This window comes from Podarcis raffonei, chromosome Z (genome assembly GCF_027172205.1).
Source record: "Podarcis raffonei isolate rPodRaf1 chromosome Z, rPodRaf1.pri, whole genome shotgun sequence".
NCBI classification, from domain to species: Eukaryota; Metazoa; Chordata; class Lepidosauria; order Squamata; family Lacertidae; genus Podarcis; species Podarcis raffonei.
This window is the reverse complement of record NC_070621.1, coordinates 24,981,206-24,999,431: the sequence shown is the minus strand read 5'-3', so window position 1 is coordinate 24,999,431 and position 18,226 is coordinate 24,981,206. Positions and strand designations below refer to the sequence as shown.

The 18,226-nt window shown below is 43.9% G+C and overlaps 1 protein-coding gene across 2 annotated transcripts in view; it reads right to left on the bottom strand.

Annotated features, from left to right (window-relative positions):
* Nucleotides 1–18,226, bottom strand: part of TRPC5 (transient receptor potential cation channel subfamily C member 5) — a 178,396-nt gene that overhangs the window by 85,771 nt on the left and 74,399 nt on the right. The window lies entirely within an intron of this gene.

Here is an 18,226-nt window from a genome sequence, read left to right as displayed (position 1 = left end):
CCATGCCTAGGATCCCATGATCAGACTTCAAAAGTGTATGTGCAGGAGAGTGTGACTTGTGGTCTTTTTTCAGAAAGGAAGAGAAATTCTAAACATTTGGGGGCACAGAGGAACTGGAGTTGGCATAGATCCTTTCTTTCTTTTTTAAAAAAGCATTATTTATTTAGCTCAGTTGCTGCAACACCAGTTGTCTGGCATTCGTGTATACCTACGTACTATGCCTCCCTTGGAAGATGCTATGTCAGGATAATAGCATTGTTTTCAGCATTGCTGTGGGGAGAGATGGTGGCCATACTTTCCTACTGGAGCCAACATCTTATTTTCACTTAACAATGCTGCTGGCAATAACTAAGAATGGTGCTTGTAGGTGCCTAGTCTTTCACTCTACAAATCATCTGTCCAGTGGTCTGCATTCTGTGCCGTGTCAGGTGCCTGCACTTCAATTTAAGGGTCTCTCCTCTTTCAAGTCAAAGCTATACCGTCCCCATCGCCCCCGAGTCAGATTGAGATCGCCAAAGTCACAGGCTTGCTCTTTTCCAGCACTTTTCTGTCTTGATACAGCCCTGAACTTTCCTATATATTATAGCTGTGTAGGTCCTATGGGCTTTGCAATAAGTGAGGTTGTTGCAAATATTGCCTGCAGAACACTGTCAAGCTCTGAGTTTTGTTTTTTGTTTAACCCAAGCAGCAAAAGGTTTTTTTTAAAAAAACTGTTAAAAGCTGTATTTGAGGCTGTTGGGGTTTTTTAAATTATTATTATATCCTACATTCCTCTTCTTTAACTCCAGAGCTCTTCACAACATTATAGGCAGTGTTTTAGATAGCCTGATATTGTAAGGTCTGTGATTGGACACAAACCAAAAGCTGGTGTGAAGCTGCAATTTATTTATTTTTAAAATACATACAAGAATACACAGAATTTAGCCACCTCTTAATTATTTTGAGGTAAGAAAAAGGAAAGTCCTCCCTCTATCATAAAGGATAGTGATGGAAAGTAGATTCCTTTTACTTCCGCTACAAAAAGCTCCTGGACCTATTGGTCTAACATTTTGCAGGCTAAGTCCACTCCAGAGAGGCTCCCGTGCCTTTAAATTCCATCCACTTTGGCCAAAAAAGGGAAGCGGTAACTTGAGAAAGAGAAGTCTTTAGGAGCTAGCTATTTCTGCATTCCTAGTAACGCCATGGGTTTAAAACAGATACTGAAAGAATGGGACCAATGTGCCAAGTACACTGCAGACTAACAGGCCACTCACACAGGCCAAGGAAGTACAAAATCTCCAGACTGAAGTCTTCCCATAAGACTCATCTTTCAGTCACCGCTCATTTCTGCCAGTATCGATAATGTTATACCAACTTTATATGCCTCCAGAGAGGTTGGACTGAGTTCCCAACACCTTCCAACAACAGCCTGGGCCTCTAGCCATCTCAACACCAAGCCACCTGAAGACCTGAAGGGATTACTGTAGAATATTCACTCAACACTTCAGTCAATACTAAGTTGATTTGACAGAAGCAGAAGCAATGTCTGAAGTAGCTGATGAAATTAAGAGACATTTGATTACCAGGCAGCTCAAAGTTCAGAGACAGTATGATGTAGAACAGGGAAGATATGGAGTTCGGAGTTCAAAATGCCAGTCCTGGCAGGTGCTCATGAGGTGGTGCTTTATCTTATACTGGAGTCCAGTTTATACATCCATTTTTTTCCATGGGATGCATTATTAATGTTGTAGTAGTAGTAGTAGTAGTAGTAGTATTGCTACAATGGGATTATTATCCCTGTAATACTGTGGAGAAGAGGTATTCTAAATACTCCAGAGAGAACCATACTGAAATCCAATGCACTATGAAAAGCACCTGTAATTCTATAGTCTGTTGCTAGGGAGCATAATGTGCACATTTTGCCATTCATCTTTTTGTCCAAAATGTCACAGAGTTGGAGAGGATCTTGTAGGCCATCCAGTCCAACCCTCTTCCCAAGGCATGTAATCTTAAACTAGAGCATCCCTCTATAAAGACCTCCAGGGGGAGAGAGTCCATCAACCTTCTAGGTTCGAGCTATGAAACCTGTTGGCGTACTAGGTGTTGTTGGACTCCAACTCCTATCAGTCCCAGCCATAATAGTGAACAGTCAGGAATGGTGGGAGTTCTAGTCCAGCAACATATTTAGGGCCACATGTTCCCTAGCCCTGCTTTGTTTGGACAGGTCTTAGCATCAATAACTTTCTCCCAGTGTTCAACTCAAAGCCTATCCTTTTGTACGTTAAGCCCATTTGATCTAGCCCTGCTCTCCAGGGCAGCAAAGAACAAGGACACATCCACACTCTACATTTAGATCACTCTTACGCCACTCTTATCTACTGCAACAATCACAGCTTCCCCAAATAATCTTGGGACTTTGATAAGGGTGCTGGGAATTGTATCCCTGTGTTGGGTCTCCTAACAACTGTCAGCACCCTAAACAAACTACAGTTCCTGGAATTATTTGAGGAAAGCCATTGCTGTTAAAATGGTCTAAGAGTGCTTTAAATGCATGGTGTGGATGTGACCCAAGTCTCTCCCATCCTGCAGTTCCCAACAACTGGTATTCAAAAGCATACTGCCTCCAGCATTGGAAGTAGAACACATTCATCAGGGCTAGCAACCTTCTCCTCCTCCATTAATTTGTTTAATGCTCCTTTAAAGCCCTCCAAGTTGGGAGCGAGTTCCAGAGTTTAACTGTGCTCAGCATGAAGAAGGATTTTCTTTTGTCTGTCCTGAACCACCCAACATTCAGCTTCACTGGATGTCCGCATGTTCTAGTGTTAAAAATATCTCTGGGATTTATCAGACTGGAAGCTTCACAGCGCATGGGGAAATGGCCAATCAAAAAGTCTACGCAGCCCTTTTACACTCTTATTGTTCTCTTGGTGTTAAGTTCAAGCTGTTATTTAGAAGGAATTGTTGCCTGAACACCTCTACTTTAAAAGGTAGGGGGAGGGAGGGACGCTTGAAAGAGAACGAGATGTAAATAGTCTAAAAGCTGCCGGCACCACAATACTGTGCTATTAAGCTATCAATGTACTTTGCAGCTAAGGCTGAGGCTTTAATGCATCCCCTGTTGTGGCCTTATTATCGACATCTGGTGCTCAGAATGCTGAAACGTAAGCGCACAGCAACCTTTCCAAGCAATTCCATTTTGTAACCTGGCAAGTTCAGTTTTCTGCCAGCATCGACAAATATCCACAGAGCTCAGCACATTACCTGATCTCTCCAACCAAACAGCCGCATCTCCTTGAAGTGTGACTAATTGCAGGTGAATGCTGCACACATTTGCCTTGTGACTGTCAAAAGTACTTCATGGGAAGCATTGTCAAAAAGATCTCAGTGGCAGCAGAGTGCTATTTTATCAGTAAAAATATATAAATCGCTGAGACTTGGGATGTGCAAGACCTGTTCCTTTATTTCATTGGTTTCCCCTCCCGTTTCCCCACAGCCTTGACTAGCTGCTGAAACTCAAGGTTCCTCAGATATATTATTGATTTCCAAGGCGTGGAAATTGGATGTACAATAAAGTACAGATTGCATCTAGTTACTCCACTGCTCTTAATGGGATGCTTGTTTGGATTCACATTTTGATCCACATTCAGGTGCATATTTGAATGTTCAGGTGTTGCCGTTCTACTCCCATTACATTCATTTGGATGCACCTCCCAGTGTACATTCTATGGAGAGTCTTCTGCAGAACATCCCACTTCAGCACCTGAATCACTGAGAAGAGAAGTGCCTGCGTTTCCTCACCCATTTTAGCTGTACACCTAAAAATACAACATATAAGAACCTAAGTACAACCCTGCTGCGTCAGAACAATGGCCCATCATAGTAGAACATCGTGCTTTCACAGTGGCCAACCAGATGCCCAAGAGAAGCCCATAGGCAGAGCCTGAGCACAACAGCACCCTCCCTACCTGCAATCCCCAGAAACTGGCATCCAGAGGCATCTTGCCACCCAACAGTGAAGGTGGAACATAGCCATTGGGGCTAGTAGGCATTGATAGCTTTACCCTCAATGAATTTGTCTAATCCCCTCCAAATCAATTATACAAATGAGCATTAGGAATCCCTTTGGGGACCTGATGATCTTTAATCTACCCGTTATCACCACCTTTTGGTATAAAATTCCCAAGCTTGCTTATAAATAATATTAAAACCAAATGACAACAAATACAATCATGGCATTTCCGCAGAATCCCCAAGAGCCATTTACCTTGCCATTCCCCATAAGCACCTGGATGGGGTCTCTGCATCCTGAAGGATCAGCCATCATGACTGGTAGCCACAAACAGAACCATCACCCTCTCTGAATTCGTCTCATTCTGTTTTAAAGCCATCTAAGATGGTGGCCCTTACCACACATTGTGGAAATGAATCCTCTAGCTTAACCATGTGCTACAAGAAGAAGTGATTCCTTTTGTCTGTACTGAATCTTACTCTGACATTCAAAGACCTAAATGGTTTGGGACACCGATATTTGCAAGGACATATTCTGCATAGTAACCTGCTCATGTTCGAGGATTAGTGGATGAAAGTCTCATGATGTTACCTCCACATATTGAGGTATGTGGCGTGAGGAACCAGAAACGACGTTTTTCAGTAGTGGCTCTTTATATGTGGAACTTCATCCCTACTGTGGTATACCTGGCTCCAGTGCTCTATGGTTTTAGGCAGTTAGTCAAGACACTTGCCTTTTTTCTACACTAAATAGCATGTTTGGAAATATGTGTATAATTAAATTACATTCATGAAAGAGTCAGGATTAGCTGGATTACCCCATAGGGTACACTCCAGGGTTGTCTTCACAGGATGTGTAGAACACTGTAAAAAAAAAAAGGTCCAGGAAAAGTGTTCTGACACAGAGCTTGTTTGTGACTGCTTTGGAGCTGATGGGGTAGAGGGAGGGCCCATTGAGAACTTCTGAAGCATAGTGGCTTAGGGTATGAACTGAAGGTTAAGAAGCTCATAAGCCAAAACTTGCCTTGTTCACAAGCCTTTGAAAAGTTCTCAAACAGTCTGCCCATCTATAGCCTACTTCATATGGTTATTGTATGCATATAGGGGGGAAATGTAAAAACAAAAACAAAAACCTGACATATTTGTCCTTCTAGTTCCAGCTCACTGAAACAGCCATCTGTAAATGTGTTTGGGTAGGCTTCCCCTCTCTTCAGACCTTCTGCCTGTGCATGGACAGCAGAGGATTCAACAACAGGGGTGGCAAGATTAGTACACAGCCCAGCTCTCTTTCCACTAGGGATGGCTAGTGCCCATTAAGACAGGAAGGGAGGCCAACAATAGATAGAGACAGAGCCAATGGCAGGCAGATTCACCCACTGATCAGTTGTAAATTAGAAGACAGGCAGGTGTAGGCTGGCTGGCTGAGAGCAGACAGAGGTTGGTGGGCGGTGCCCCACTCATTGTAGCAGACCTATTTCAATTGCTTTTCATGTGCTGTCAGTCCTACAGAGTGTAGATCCTAATGAATCAGGATTCCATATGATTTTCTTTCCTGTTGTGCCCTGTTTTTTTCACCCTCTAATTCTGAGTGAGAGTAATTAGGCTTGCGGTAGACCACATACAATAACCCATGCTATTATGTCTATTCATCCTTTGTCATATTTCCTGTTTCCTTCTGCTTAACTAATAGACTGACCTTGTCTGTCCATATATGGGGGCAGGGGAAGATAGGTAGCGATAGAGACTTCTCAGCAGAGGGGTCATTTCAGAATTTGAGGAGAGGGGGAAATACAATAGTGGTAGAAGTGTGTAATTCAGCTGAGTCCAAAGGCCAAGACAACAATCAGGTTGTGATACATTGGTGCACTTTCAGATTATGTGCAAGTCTGATAAAGATCATCATTTGCAGCATGATCCGATACATATCTAGCAACATAGATGTATGAGTCAGACCTTTGGTCCATCTACACTGACTGACAGTGGCTGTCCAGAGTTTCAGGCAAGAGTTCCTCCCAGTCTTACCTAGAGATGGCAGAGATGGAACCTGGGACCTTTTGCATGCAAGGCAGAAGTAAGCTCACTGAGTTCAATAGTGCACGCTCCCTAGTACAGTGGTACCTCGCAAGACGAATGCCTCGCAAGACGGAAAACTCGCAAGAAGAAAGAGTTTTCCGTTTTTCTTTTTTTAAAAAAAGATATTTATTGGAATTTTCCACTTTAATACATTAAAAAGTCAAAAAACAAAAAACAAAAAAAGTTAAAAACACATAAAGTTTACAGTCCTTATTTTTCTATAACATATTTCCCTGACTTCCCCACACCTCCCCTTCTTATATTCCAGTTCAAATTGTTAGTTCAACAAGTTCTTATCCCCAATTTTTAACCTTTTTCTAATTAGTTCCTTTTTTAAAAAAAAACAATTTTACCTTATAAACATCAGTATTTATACATCAGTTCTCATTCTTAAAACTTTTTTCTAAAGTCGACCCAAATTCCCTTCCACAACTTCCCCAATTTTCATACAAATAACAAAACAGAATAAAAGCAAAAACAGATTGTAATTATGCACCCTTTGGATCCCCAAACTCCACCCCCCCTTTCCCGGTTTCAATCCCCAACAAATGTCCATCAGTCTTGATCTACTATCAGCCTGGAGATCTCACGTCCGAGGCTCTTAATTCTCTCTCAATTCCTCTCTGCCGGTTTTTTTGATAGTCCTTAATATTAAACACCAGATCTCGGAGAAGCTGCAACATTACAGCTCCTCCTTCCTTTTCCTCAGGAACAACATATATCTCTTTCTCCACACTCTCAAAGTTCTCATGTTTCTCTTCTTGTCCAGCTGCATAGACTTCCTGAGTCAAGTCCTTATCAAATTCAATGAGTTTATTTACTGTTAAATCCAGAGTTGCAACATTTGTAGCCAAAACATCAATTTGGCCTTGTAACTTTCCCAAGAGAACAAAAACTCTGTCCAATTTAGCTTGTATTTTCCCTCCTTCAGCCATTCTTGTAATGTCCCAAAACCCCCTCTAGAGGGATTTTGGTTACTTAATATTCCTTCCAGTTCAAATCCAAAAGTCAAGTTAGTTTGTATCAGTTCTTCCTTGTTTTCAACAAATTATAACCAAATTGTAACAAATATAACCAGCAGAGACAACAGAAACAAAGTTCTCTTTTTCAGCCTTGACAGCTAATTTGACAGCTGTCAAACTCTTCAATACCTCTTTAACAGGCTCTCTCACGGATCACTCCCGGGTCCGGGGGGGTGGCACTTCAGCTCCCAAAATTAGCTCTTATCCTCCAGTAAAATTACTTATACTGCCAAATCGTGAAATTAATGTCTTTTATCCAATAAACAAGAAACAATTCTCTCGACCTTAGTTAGCTGATCCTTGCTTTAGATTATTTACAAGACGGGGAGACGGACTTCCTGTTTGTGCCTTCCCCGATCGTGCCTAATTCAAAAAATTTTTTTCTTTGTAAATCCAATTTCCGTACTACTCACGGGTTGTTGCTTTTAAAGTCCAATTGTTCACAAGAAGAAGTCAGCGCTCTCCGACCATGGCATGCGACTTCACTCCGCGGGAGAAGCAGTCGACTCTCAGCATCGCGCCGCTCACCCCGCCCCCCGTTCCGAAGCCTTTAAAAGGGCTCCTTCGCGGGTCGGGGGGCGCAAATGGTGCCCGCCGAGTCACCAAGTTCACAGGCTTCACCGCCTGTGATTTGTGAGGGTCCCCGCGTCGCTGCCGCGGCAAGACCCAACTCCTGCGGAGCCGATTCCCTCTGGAGCTCGGAGGGAATCCGCTATTAGCCGCTGGCGCTAACCCGGAAGTCCCAGAGTTTTCCGTTTTTCGAGGTGCTTCGCCAGACGAATTTCCCTATGGGCTTGCTTCGCAAGAAGACCTCTTCTGAAGGCCAGTGGGGGGCAAAAGTCTTTGCTCCCCCCCCCCGCCTGCCTTCCTGGGATAGCGGAGAAGTGCAGCACGTTTCTCCGCTATCTCGACGGCTTTTGAAGGCAGGCGGGGGGGAGCAAAGACTTTCGCCCTCCACCGGCCTTCAGAAGAGGTCCTGGACCTCTTCTGAAGGCCGGTGGGGGGCAAAAGTCTTTGCTCCCCCCGCCTGCCTTCCCGGGACAGCGGAGACTTCTCCGCTGTCCCGGGCGATCTTAAAATGCTGGCAGGCAGCAGCGAAGCCTTCGCTGCCGACCCCCAGCATTTTAAAAGCCCCCGGGACAGCGGAGACTTCTCCGCTGTCCCGGGCGATCTTAAAATGCTGGCGGGCGGCAGTGAAGCCTTTGCTGCCGCCCGCCAGCATTTTAAAATCGCCCCGGGACAGCGGAGGCTTCGCTGCCGCCCGCCAGCATTTTAAAATCGCCCCGGGACAGCGGAGAAGTCTCCGCTGTCCCGGGGGCTTTTAAAATGCTGGCGGTCAGCAGCAAAGCCCTCCTGTCCCCAGAGCTTGCGGGGCGGGAGGTGGGGAGAAGGGCTTTTCTTCCCACCGCCAGCCTTCAGAACAGCCTTCTGAAGGCTGGCGGTGGGAAGAAAAGCCCTTGTCCCCCCCCCCAGCCTTCAGAAGAGGTCGGGGGACAGACTGTCCCCGGACCTGGTATGAAGGCGGTTTCCATAGGAACGCATTGATTGATTTTCAGTGCCTTCCTATGGGAAACCATGCTTCACAAGACAAAAAACTCGCAAGAAGAAAAAACTCGCGGAACGAATTAATTTTGTCTTGCGAGGTACCACTGTAGGTGGGTATATGATTGTAGCCTTAGACTGCAGTTCTATACAGACAATGCTGAAATAACTCCTATTGAACTTAATGGGCTTCTTTTTGAGCAGATGCTTATAAGATTGCATAATGAATTGTTTATAACAGCAGTTATTCCATGTCAGATGCACCCCCATTGTATATGATCTGACACATTTGGGGGCTAGAGGGGGAAGTGGTGCACTCTAAATGGAACCTCTACTTGGTCAGAAAAGACATGGCACTTCTTTAAAAAGGTAAAGGTACCCCTGACTATTAGGTCCAATCGCGGACGACTCTGGGGTTGTGGCGCTCATCTCGCTCTATAGGCCGAGGGAGCCAGCGTTTGTCTGCAGACAGCTTCCGGGTCATGTGGCCAGCATGACTAAGACACTTCTGGTGAACCAGAGCAGCACACGGAAATGCCGTTTACCTTCCCGCTGGAGCGGTACCTATTTCTCTACTTGCACTTGACGTGCTTTCAAACTACTAGGTTGGCAGAAGCTGGGACCAAACAACAGGAGCTCACCCCGTGGGTGGTGCTGTGGTCTAAACCACAGAGCCTAGGGCTTGCCGATCAGAAGGTTGGCAATTCAAATCCCTGCGACGGGGTGAGCTCCTGTTGTTCGGTTCCAGCTTCTGCCAACCTAGCAGTTTGAAGGCACTCCTTTACTACAACATTAATCTTGGACTTCAGTGGAATCCATTTCCCTTTTTCAGCTTCCTTCCCTGTTAGTTAAGGCGATTGTATGGCTGCATATTTGTCTTCTTTTCTTTTGTCTTCCCCGAGTGCTGTAAGTTAGAGACTTACAGGAGAAGCATGTAGGTGAAGACAAGTCAAGGTGAGTAAATGGGCAAGGTAGGAAAGGTCAGATCCAGCAGCTAAAGCCTAGCCAAGTCAGACAAAACCAAGTTAAAGCAGGCAAAGTTGGGCAAAGGCAAGAGAAGTCTTGACAAAAGCTTTCCTAAAAAAAGGCAAATGAAAACAGAATGCTGTTGTTGTTGTTGTTTAGTCGTTTAGTCGTGTCTGACTCTTCGTGACCCCATGGACCAGAGCACGCCAGGCACTCCTGTCTTCCACTGCCTCCCGCAGTTTGGTCAGACTCATGTTTGTAGCTTCAAGAACACTGTCCAACCATCTCGTCCTCTGTCGTCCCCTTCTCCTTGTGCCCTCAATCTTTCCCAACATCAGGGTCTTTTCCAGGGAGTCTTCTCTTCTCATGAGGTGGCCAAAGTATTGGAGCCTTAGCTTCACGATCTGTTCTTCCAGTGAGCACTCAGGGCTAATTTCCTTAAGAATGGATACGTTTGATCTTCTTGCAGTCCATGGGACTCTCAAGAGTCTCCTCCAGCACCATAATTCAAAAGCATCAATTCTTCGGCGATCAGCCTTCTTTATGGTCCAGCTCTCACTTCCATACATCACTACTGGGAAAACCATGGCTTTAACTATACGGCTTTAACTATACATTGGCAAGGTGATGTCTCTGCTTTTTAAGATGCTGTCTAGGTTTGCCATCGCCTTTCTCCCAAGGAGCAGGTGTCTTTTAATTTCGTGACTGCTGTCACCATCTGCAGTGATGCTCCAAATGAGCCCTGCTGGCTTCAATTCTCTCCTCCTATGGTAGTTACCAGAAGATGTTGTCTCAGCATGGAGCTAAACCCAGCTAAAGTTTTATAAGGGATGACAAGGTCTGTAATTTAGTTCACTCTGCCTTCCTGGAGGAGCAGGTGGAGTTGTTAAAAGCACTTTGCCAGCTTTTGCAGTCTCTGTCCTGCAAGGTTGGCAAGATGGACGTACTGCACAGGGCACATCTCCTGCATCTAGGCAGTAGGACAGTAAATAAGATACTGACTTCAAAAAGGTAGCCTGAGTCTTGCCCTCATCAGAGGCGTCCACCGCACACAGTAAAATCCTAGGGTTGGGGCCATGACAATAAAGTAAGGACAGCATATAGGTCAAAAATTATAATACTTCTGGTGTTTTTGAGGGCTTTATATCATGCCTTGACAGTTTGCAAACACAATTTTCAGTTAATGACTCCCCTGGTTGCAAAGCCATCATTACGAAGAAAAAGCCTTTGCTGATAACACAACATCTGACAAAGCATGGTTTGTAAATTGCTAATTCTCGGTTCTTAACAGAGCATAGATCCATGCCGCTCTGACAGGTTTAGCTTGTGTTTAGGGCAGCTCCTTTTCCTTTTTCTTTTTCTTTTTCATTTTCTTTTTACAGAGACAGAGGAATACATTATTTTACTCCAAGAACTGCACAGTTCTCCCAAGGTTATTTTCAATGAATGACCTGAATAAGATTTCCTTTTTGCCAGTTCTTCTGACATGAGCTGTTCAGCAGGAACCTTCAGAGAATGACACAGTCAGATCTCATGTTAAAAAAAAAAAGAGGACAAACCTTTTTTTTAGAAATGTTAGCAGCTCTGCGTTCAATTATTATTTTTCTGCCATCTGTACACAAAGTGGTTTATTATTATCACACTCATCTTTATTCTCTGAAAGTAGTTTGACACATCACATGACTGAGTCCAGAGGGGTTCAAAATGATATCATAGCAAGCTAAGGGTGTGATCACACCATCATTTCTTGTTAGACACCAAGCAGGCTTCAGACTCATGTTTGTGCCGTTTTGTGCCGAGTAACAGCCTAATGACTAAAACCTAAAGATACCTTACCTGAGTACAGATTTACTCCCTTAAAAGATTTGCATTTGAGAATGGGCCTTAAAGGAGCCTCGAGATCTCACACACCCACTCTTATTCATGCATGGTGATTCTGTTGCTACTTTGCTTCTGTGAGACAATTCATGGTTTACTGTTTCAACCACACTAGCAAACTATGTTTTGTGCTTGCTATGTCAAACAGGATTGGATACCAGAATCAAACACTGGTGACCACTCCTGACTTGCAGGATAAAACAAAATGGTATGCTATGGTTTGCCTGGCGTGCTCTGGTCCATGGGGTCACGAAGAGTCGGACACGACTAAATGACTAAACAATGGTTTGCCTCAAAACAAGGAAATCACCTCTTTTATTTAAATTTTGTATATTTATTTAAACAATTTTCATACCATTCAACAACAGCAGTCTCTAAGTGCCTATATTCTAAGGGGGTATGTGTATGAGCCCAAGTTCCATTGAAAGTCCGTATGTGTAGTGCCTAACCATGGCTTGGCATTACATTTGAAACAAGTCCATGGGTCTAATGGGATTCTTTATGCCCTTTTGTAAGCAAGGTTGCTCCATTCATTACACCATCAAGGAACAGCAAGTGCCATCTGTACTCATTTGGATCACTATTTTGAGAACTGGATCTTGCTGCTTAATCTATCAGTATATACGGAGTCTTAAAATTCAAGAAAGGTTTACATTGGGTGGTTAACTGTAGCTTTAGGAAACAATGTACTAATCTGTGGCATCTAAATGAGTTATGTTGTTAAAGTATGGTTCCTTCTTTCTTTTCAGTCCAGATCAAACATAGCAATCTCAGCCCAACAAACCATGGTTTATTGGACTAAAAGTGAACATTGTGATCATATACTCCCCTCTGCGCCTTCTTCTCTTTTATCACACGTTGTAATGAAAGACTTCAAGGGTTACTTAAAGCAGTCCCCCATTACATCTGACAAGAAATAAGGGTGCTCATTTATTCTACTTTCTAGTGGTCAGTCCTATACTGAAGGCATCCTCAACGGCTATCTAATCCAAATCTAGGATAACATCTACACCACACATTTAAACCATATTGAACTGAAAGCATATGGCTCACCCCAAAGAATCCTGGAAGTTGCAGTTTACCTCTGACAGAGCTATAATTCTCAAAACCCTTAACAAGCTGTAGTTCTTAGGATTCTTTGGGGGAACCCCTTGTGATTTCATTGTAAGGCATGGCCTAGTTTAAAGATTCAGAAGCCCTAAGAATGGAGGGTAGAAATAGAATTGAAGTTTCAAAGTAGTTGGCACCTGGGCAGCAGATTGAGAGGTCTGGCTACTGTCTTCCTCACTACAGTGAGATGTATTGAATTTATTTTTAATTGACAATTTTTCCTCCTAAATCTGCATTCATACACCTGCATGTACATAGCTACAATTTATGCAAATCTGTGGCCTTTTTCGCCCTCTTTTTACTGGTGCATCTACACTCTTTTGGGGGCAGTATGTAAGCGATTAGCTTACTATAAACCAGGATACAAAACCAGAATCAAATCAGAAGCAGGACTTTTTCACCCTTGCAGTTTTTCCCCCCAAAGGAGGAGGATACAAAAAAACCTAAAAGACAAAATGAACCATTTGTGAGCTCAGCCCCAGGTGGGACTCAAAGAAAAGGGCCTCTCTCCTAGATTTTATACAGCAGACAAAGGGCTCGGAGCCAAGATACTAATACAAATAGGTGTGTTGAGAATAAAAATTGACTGGCTCTATGTGAAGTGGTAGCTTCACTGCTTGCAGCTCAACCTACAATAGTTGCATTTTTAAAGCGTTGTTTAAAGTGGGTTAAAATAAATCCTTAAAGAATAAACTATTTTTGTCCCAGATTTCGACGATGGTGCAAGAATGATGTGGAAAGTAAGTTGGGAAAGAGACCAGACATTGTCTATTCATATTAACTAGTTTGCTTACGCTTTACTTTCGCTGCTTATACAAGTGTTTAAGAGAGGAGGTATACTTTTGGAAAGATGTATCAGGTGTACCCAGGGCATCAGACAATGGCATCAGAACTCACCCGGACATGCTTTGTTCATTTGTGCATTTAAGAAATGTACTGGCACTACATGATCAAAAGATGTCATATCTATTTATTGTTCAGACTGTGAACACAGTTTCTCTACTACCTGAGTTGCAAATACGCACGCAAGGGTCTAAATTCTCATTATCTCCACTTCAGCAGTGATTTTGGAGTTGCTCTGGGTTGCTTCTTGAATATGCTAGCATACTGCATTGCAACTGTCAGAAAGGCAATCAAAGTGTAGGAAAAAATAGAAGAGGGACTGGAGATAACGTAAAACTGAGCTAGCTGACATGGTGACCTCAAGTTGTAGCTGGACTACAATTCTCATCATCCCTGATGACTGACCTTGCCTGCTAAGGGTGATGGGGATTGTAGTCCAAGACATCTGGAGGGCACCACATTGGCTATTCCTGATATGTTTAAATCAAGGGTTCTGAGATGTGACATATTCCTTACTTGGAGTCTTCCAGTAATCTTGGATTCTGATCATGTCCATCAGAATGAAAGCAGATTGTTTGTTGTGTGTGTGTGTGGGGGGGTGTCATTTAGCAATTATGATGTTTTCTTCACTTTATCTGTATTAGGACATAAATGTGCAAGCATTTAAACAAATTAGCTCACGTTTTTCAGCTACAGCCATATTAATTATTTGCTGTAGGAGAAACAGCAGCCTTAGCTATGAAGCAGATACATGTACCAAGAACTGTGACCTTGTTCACACATCATGTTTTGCTATGAAAGATGAAAAAGCAATCAATCAATCTTAGAAAGACAGCTCTGCACATATTCTTGGTTTTCAATAAAGCAGACCAAGACCCAGATAACCTGTGGATCCAGTCCAAAGATCACATCCATTTAAAGCAGGGGTAGGCAACCTAAGGCCTGGGGGCCGGATGCGGCCAAATCACCTTCTCAATCCGGCCCATGGATGGTCCGGGAATCAGCATGTTTTTACATGAGTAAAATGTGTCCTTTTATTTAAAATGCATCTCTGGGTTATTTGTGGGGCATAGGAATTCGTTCATATTTTCCCCCCCAAAATACAGTGGTACCTCGGGTTAAGAACTTAATTCGTTCTGGAGGTCCATTCTTTACCTGAAGCTGTTCTTAACCTGAGGTACCACTTTAGCTAATGGGGCCTCCTGCCACTGCCATGCGATTTCTGTTCTCATCCTGAAGCAAAGTTCTTAACCCGAGGTACTATTTCTGGGTTAGCGGAGTCTGTAACCTGAAGCGTTTGTAACCTGAGGTACCACTGTATAGTCCAGCCCACCACATGGTCTGAGGGATGGTGGTCCGGTCCACGCCTTTAAAGGGATGCTGACCCCTGATTTAAAGGAATATTATTCCACTGCCCCCACAAGGAATCCTGAGAACTGTAGCTTAAGGGTGCTAGATATTTTATCTCTGAGAGGGCTCTCCTAACAACTTTCAGTCCCCACAATGAACTATAGTACTCAAGATTCTTTGAAGGGAAGCCCTGAACATTAAAAGTGGTATTAGAGTGCTTTAAATGAATGGTGTGAATGTGACCATATTCCCTAGAGTTACTACTAACCCCAGTCACCCAGTCACTCTCATCCTTCTGCAACATCAACATTTGAAATAGGGTGGCCAATTACGCACCACCCTAAGAATTAAATACATCACCAAAAAGAGGACAACACAAATTTGGGTAAATGTTCCTTTGCTAATTTATATGTATCACCGCAAATGTCGAAATAATTATTACAATTTCAACTGAAATACAATGCATAGTGGGGAAGACTGTTATCAGACGACATGTGTGCTTCCACTGACTGAATGCCAGTGGCAAATGGCCTGCTTCTTGTCAGGGACTGGGCAGGAATGGGGGAGACCACCTCCCATCCTAACCATTCCAGGGAGGAGGAGGAGGAGGAGGAGAAGGAGGAATAAGAATAAGACACCATAGATTTACAACAGTGGTTTGTAGGAGGGCACAGCTCAGAGGCAGATGAGGGGAAAAGTTGGGAAATAATGGGAGAGGATGAATGGGAGGCAGAAGCAGAGCGGCAACTGGCTGACATTGTGTCATTAGAAAGCATCTCAGACCCTCTATGTCCCAGAACCCGGCTAGCCTTAAAAGTAGGAGAGCAAAGAGCTCAAAGATAGAGGACACGTAGCAGCACCCGTAGAAGTGACGAATGAGGAAGTGGGAGAGAATGGGGATGGAGATTCACTCGTGACAACACCATTCTCCAAGAGGCTGGGTTCTAGAGCCTCACTCTGTAAATATTGAAATAAAAAAGGATGGTAAGAAACCTTTCCTTGTCTTTATACTTTCCTGGGCAACCAGCTGGGAGCCACTGACAGCATTTTCTCTCTCTAAAACAAAATAATCTTGCAGTGGAGCATCCCTTTAATTTAGAGGTCAGACCACTTGACAGCCCTTGAAATAGAGGGTGTTTCTCTGTAAAGTAGGGCAGATTTGAAAGTCTGTTTACCTAGAAGATCCATTCTACACATGGCACTCATTTTCAGCATTTGGAGTTCTCTAAATTCATGCACGCAATGAAGTGCCACATGAAAGGACCTTCTGATCTGAGCATTCCCTCCAACCACTGGGGAGGACCTAGGGACAAATTGCAACAGTTTCTTATGGGCGCAAAAGGGAGACTTTGCTGACTGCAACACAAAAGGGGGCCTCTAGCACTACGAGGGCCTTGTTGTCTGCTTTGTCCAGCTACAGTCATTTCTGTACAGGAATGCCCTGATCACAGTGGCCCAAGCTTTGATAACCTCAAGGCTGAATTACAGTAAGCCTGCAATTTATGCAGGAGCTATAGTCCGGGGATCGTGTCTAAAGCCAAAATTGTGTATACTCAAAAACCATTGGGTTCAATGGCAGGTGATGCCCCAGATGCCCATCCCCTTTCCTTTTAATTTTTTTTTGCCAAGCATGTAAAGCTAAATGTACACAAGTTAAATGTCTGTTCATTATGGGCTTACTGTACTGTAATGTGCTCTATGTGAGGTTTGTATGGAAGCCTTTGAGGTCTGTGTGGAAGCTCAGAGCACAGAAACCAGGCTACAAAGAACACATTAACAGGGTAAGAAGTCTGATGGACAGTGCTGCTCCCTAGGCTGGTTGCAAGGAAGGCGGCAGGACAGGTGGAGCTGACAGAGGGCAGACTGAAGTTGGTGGGACGACACTCTATTTGCCCGGATGGAGCGGCCTCCACTGCCAAAGGGGACCAATCATAATAAACTTCAGTTTAACATTTTCCATTAGGTTTATGTGCTTTCCCTCTATGCCTTACTTGGGAAGTTCCTGACTAATAAAGAGGATGGCTTGCGGGATTTCATTCCATTTCACTGCAAGGCCCATAGCTTACAAAGTGGCAGGCACCTCATCTTATGCTTTAAAGCAACAGAACAGCTAAACCCTCTCTTCTGCTCATGATTTCTAATTTTAGTGGTTGTTATAATAAACACACTAGGGAAGTTTATTACAGTGACAAATTTCATGCTTTATAGTACCACTCCTCCAGTTATTAAAGCCCTCTGCTATATTTCTTTTATGTAATGCAGAGATAGTGGGGTGTGCGGGGGGAGGTAACATAAAAATAGGAACAGCAGACGGGACCACATTCAAATAAATCCGGATAGCTGAAAATAGCTTTTCAGTATGTACTCCATTTTGCTGTTAAGGCTGTAAAAAGAGTTCAGTGCCCCAAAACCGGATTCTTAACATCTGTCAACAACAGCAACAACCACCTATTAAAATAAACTTCTCTGTTGCATAGTTTGGATATTATTGCTGTTCACTGTAACAGAAAATTATGCTGTTTGATGGCCTCTCAGTTTGAACATGAAACAAGTACACACACACACACACACACAGAGAGAGAGAGAGAGAGAGGAGAGAGAGAGAGAGAGAGAGAGAGAGAGAGAGAGAGAGAGAGAGATATTTCTAAATACTTGGGGAACATCCTTGGTAGGTAAAGGGACCCCTAACCATTAGGTCCAGTTGTGACCGACTCTGGGGTTGCGGCGCTCATCTCACTCTATAGGCCGAGGGAGCCAGTGTACAGCTTCCGGGTCATGTGGCCAGCATGACTTAGCCGCTTCTGGCGAACCAGAGCAGCGCACGGAAACGCCGTTTACCTTCCCGCCAGAGCGGTACCTATTTATCTACTTGCACCTTGACATGCTTTTGAACTGCTAGGTTGGCAGGAGCAGGGACTAAGCTACAGGAGCTCACCCCGCTGTGGGGATTCGAACCACCGACCTAATGATCAGCAAGCCCTAGGCTCTGTGGTTTAACCCACAGCGCCACCCGCGTCCCTACATCCTTGGTACACAGGTGCAAATGTCTGTAAATAAAAAGAAAATGGGGGGGGCAGGCAGGACTCCAGTTACCTGACAGATCTTCAGGCTTATTTGTACTTCCTCTTGTCCTACTACTTTCTCCCCTCCCTGGGTCAAACTACTCTTTAGTGTTCAACTGGACCGAATGACAATTTAGGTTCCCCCCGGAATTACCATTTGTTCCACTCTATTGCTAAAGAGCGGTTTTTCCTACAAAAGGAGAAGGGTTAGGGGGAAACCACTTGGACCCATGCCTAGAAAGTGAGGGTCAAGCAGAAAAACTCCCTGACCTGTGCTTCCTAGGCAGGGCACAAGTGGAAGTGTGGATGCTGTGCATATAGCAATAAAAAAATAGAAAAATGGAACTCACTCCTGCAGGAGACAGTGATGGACACTAACTTGGATAACCCAAG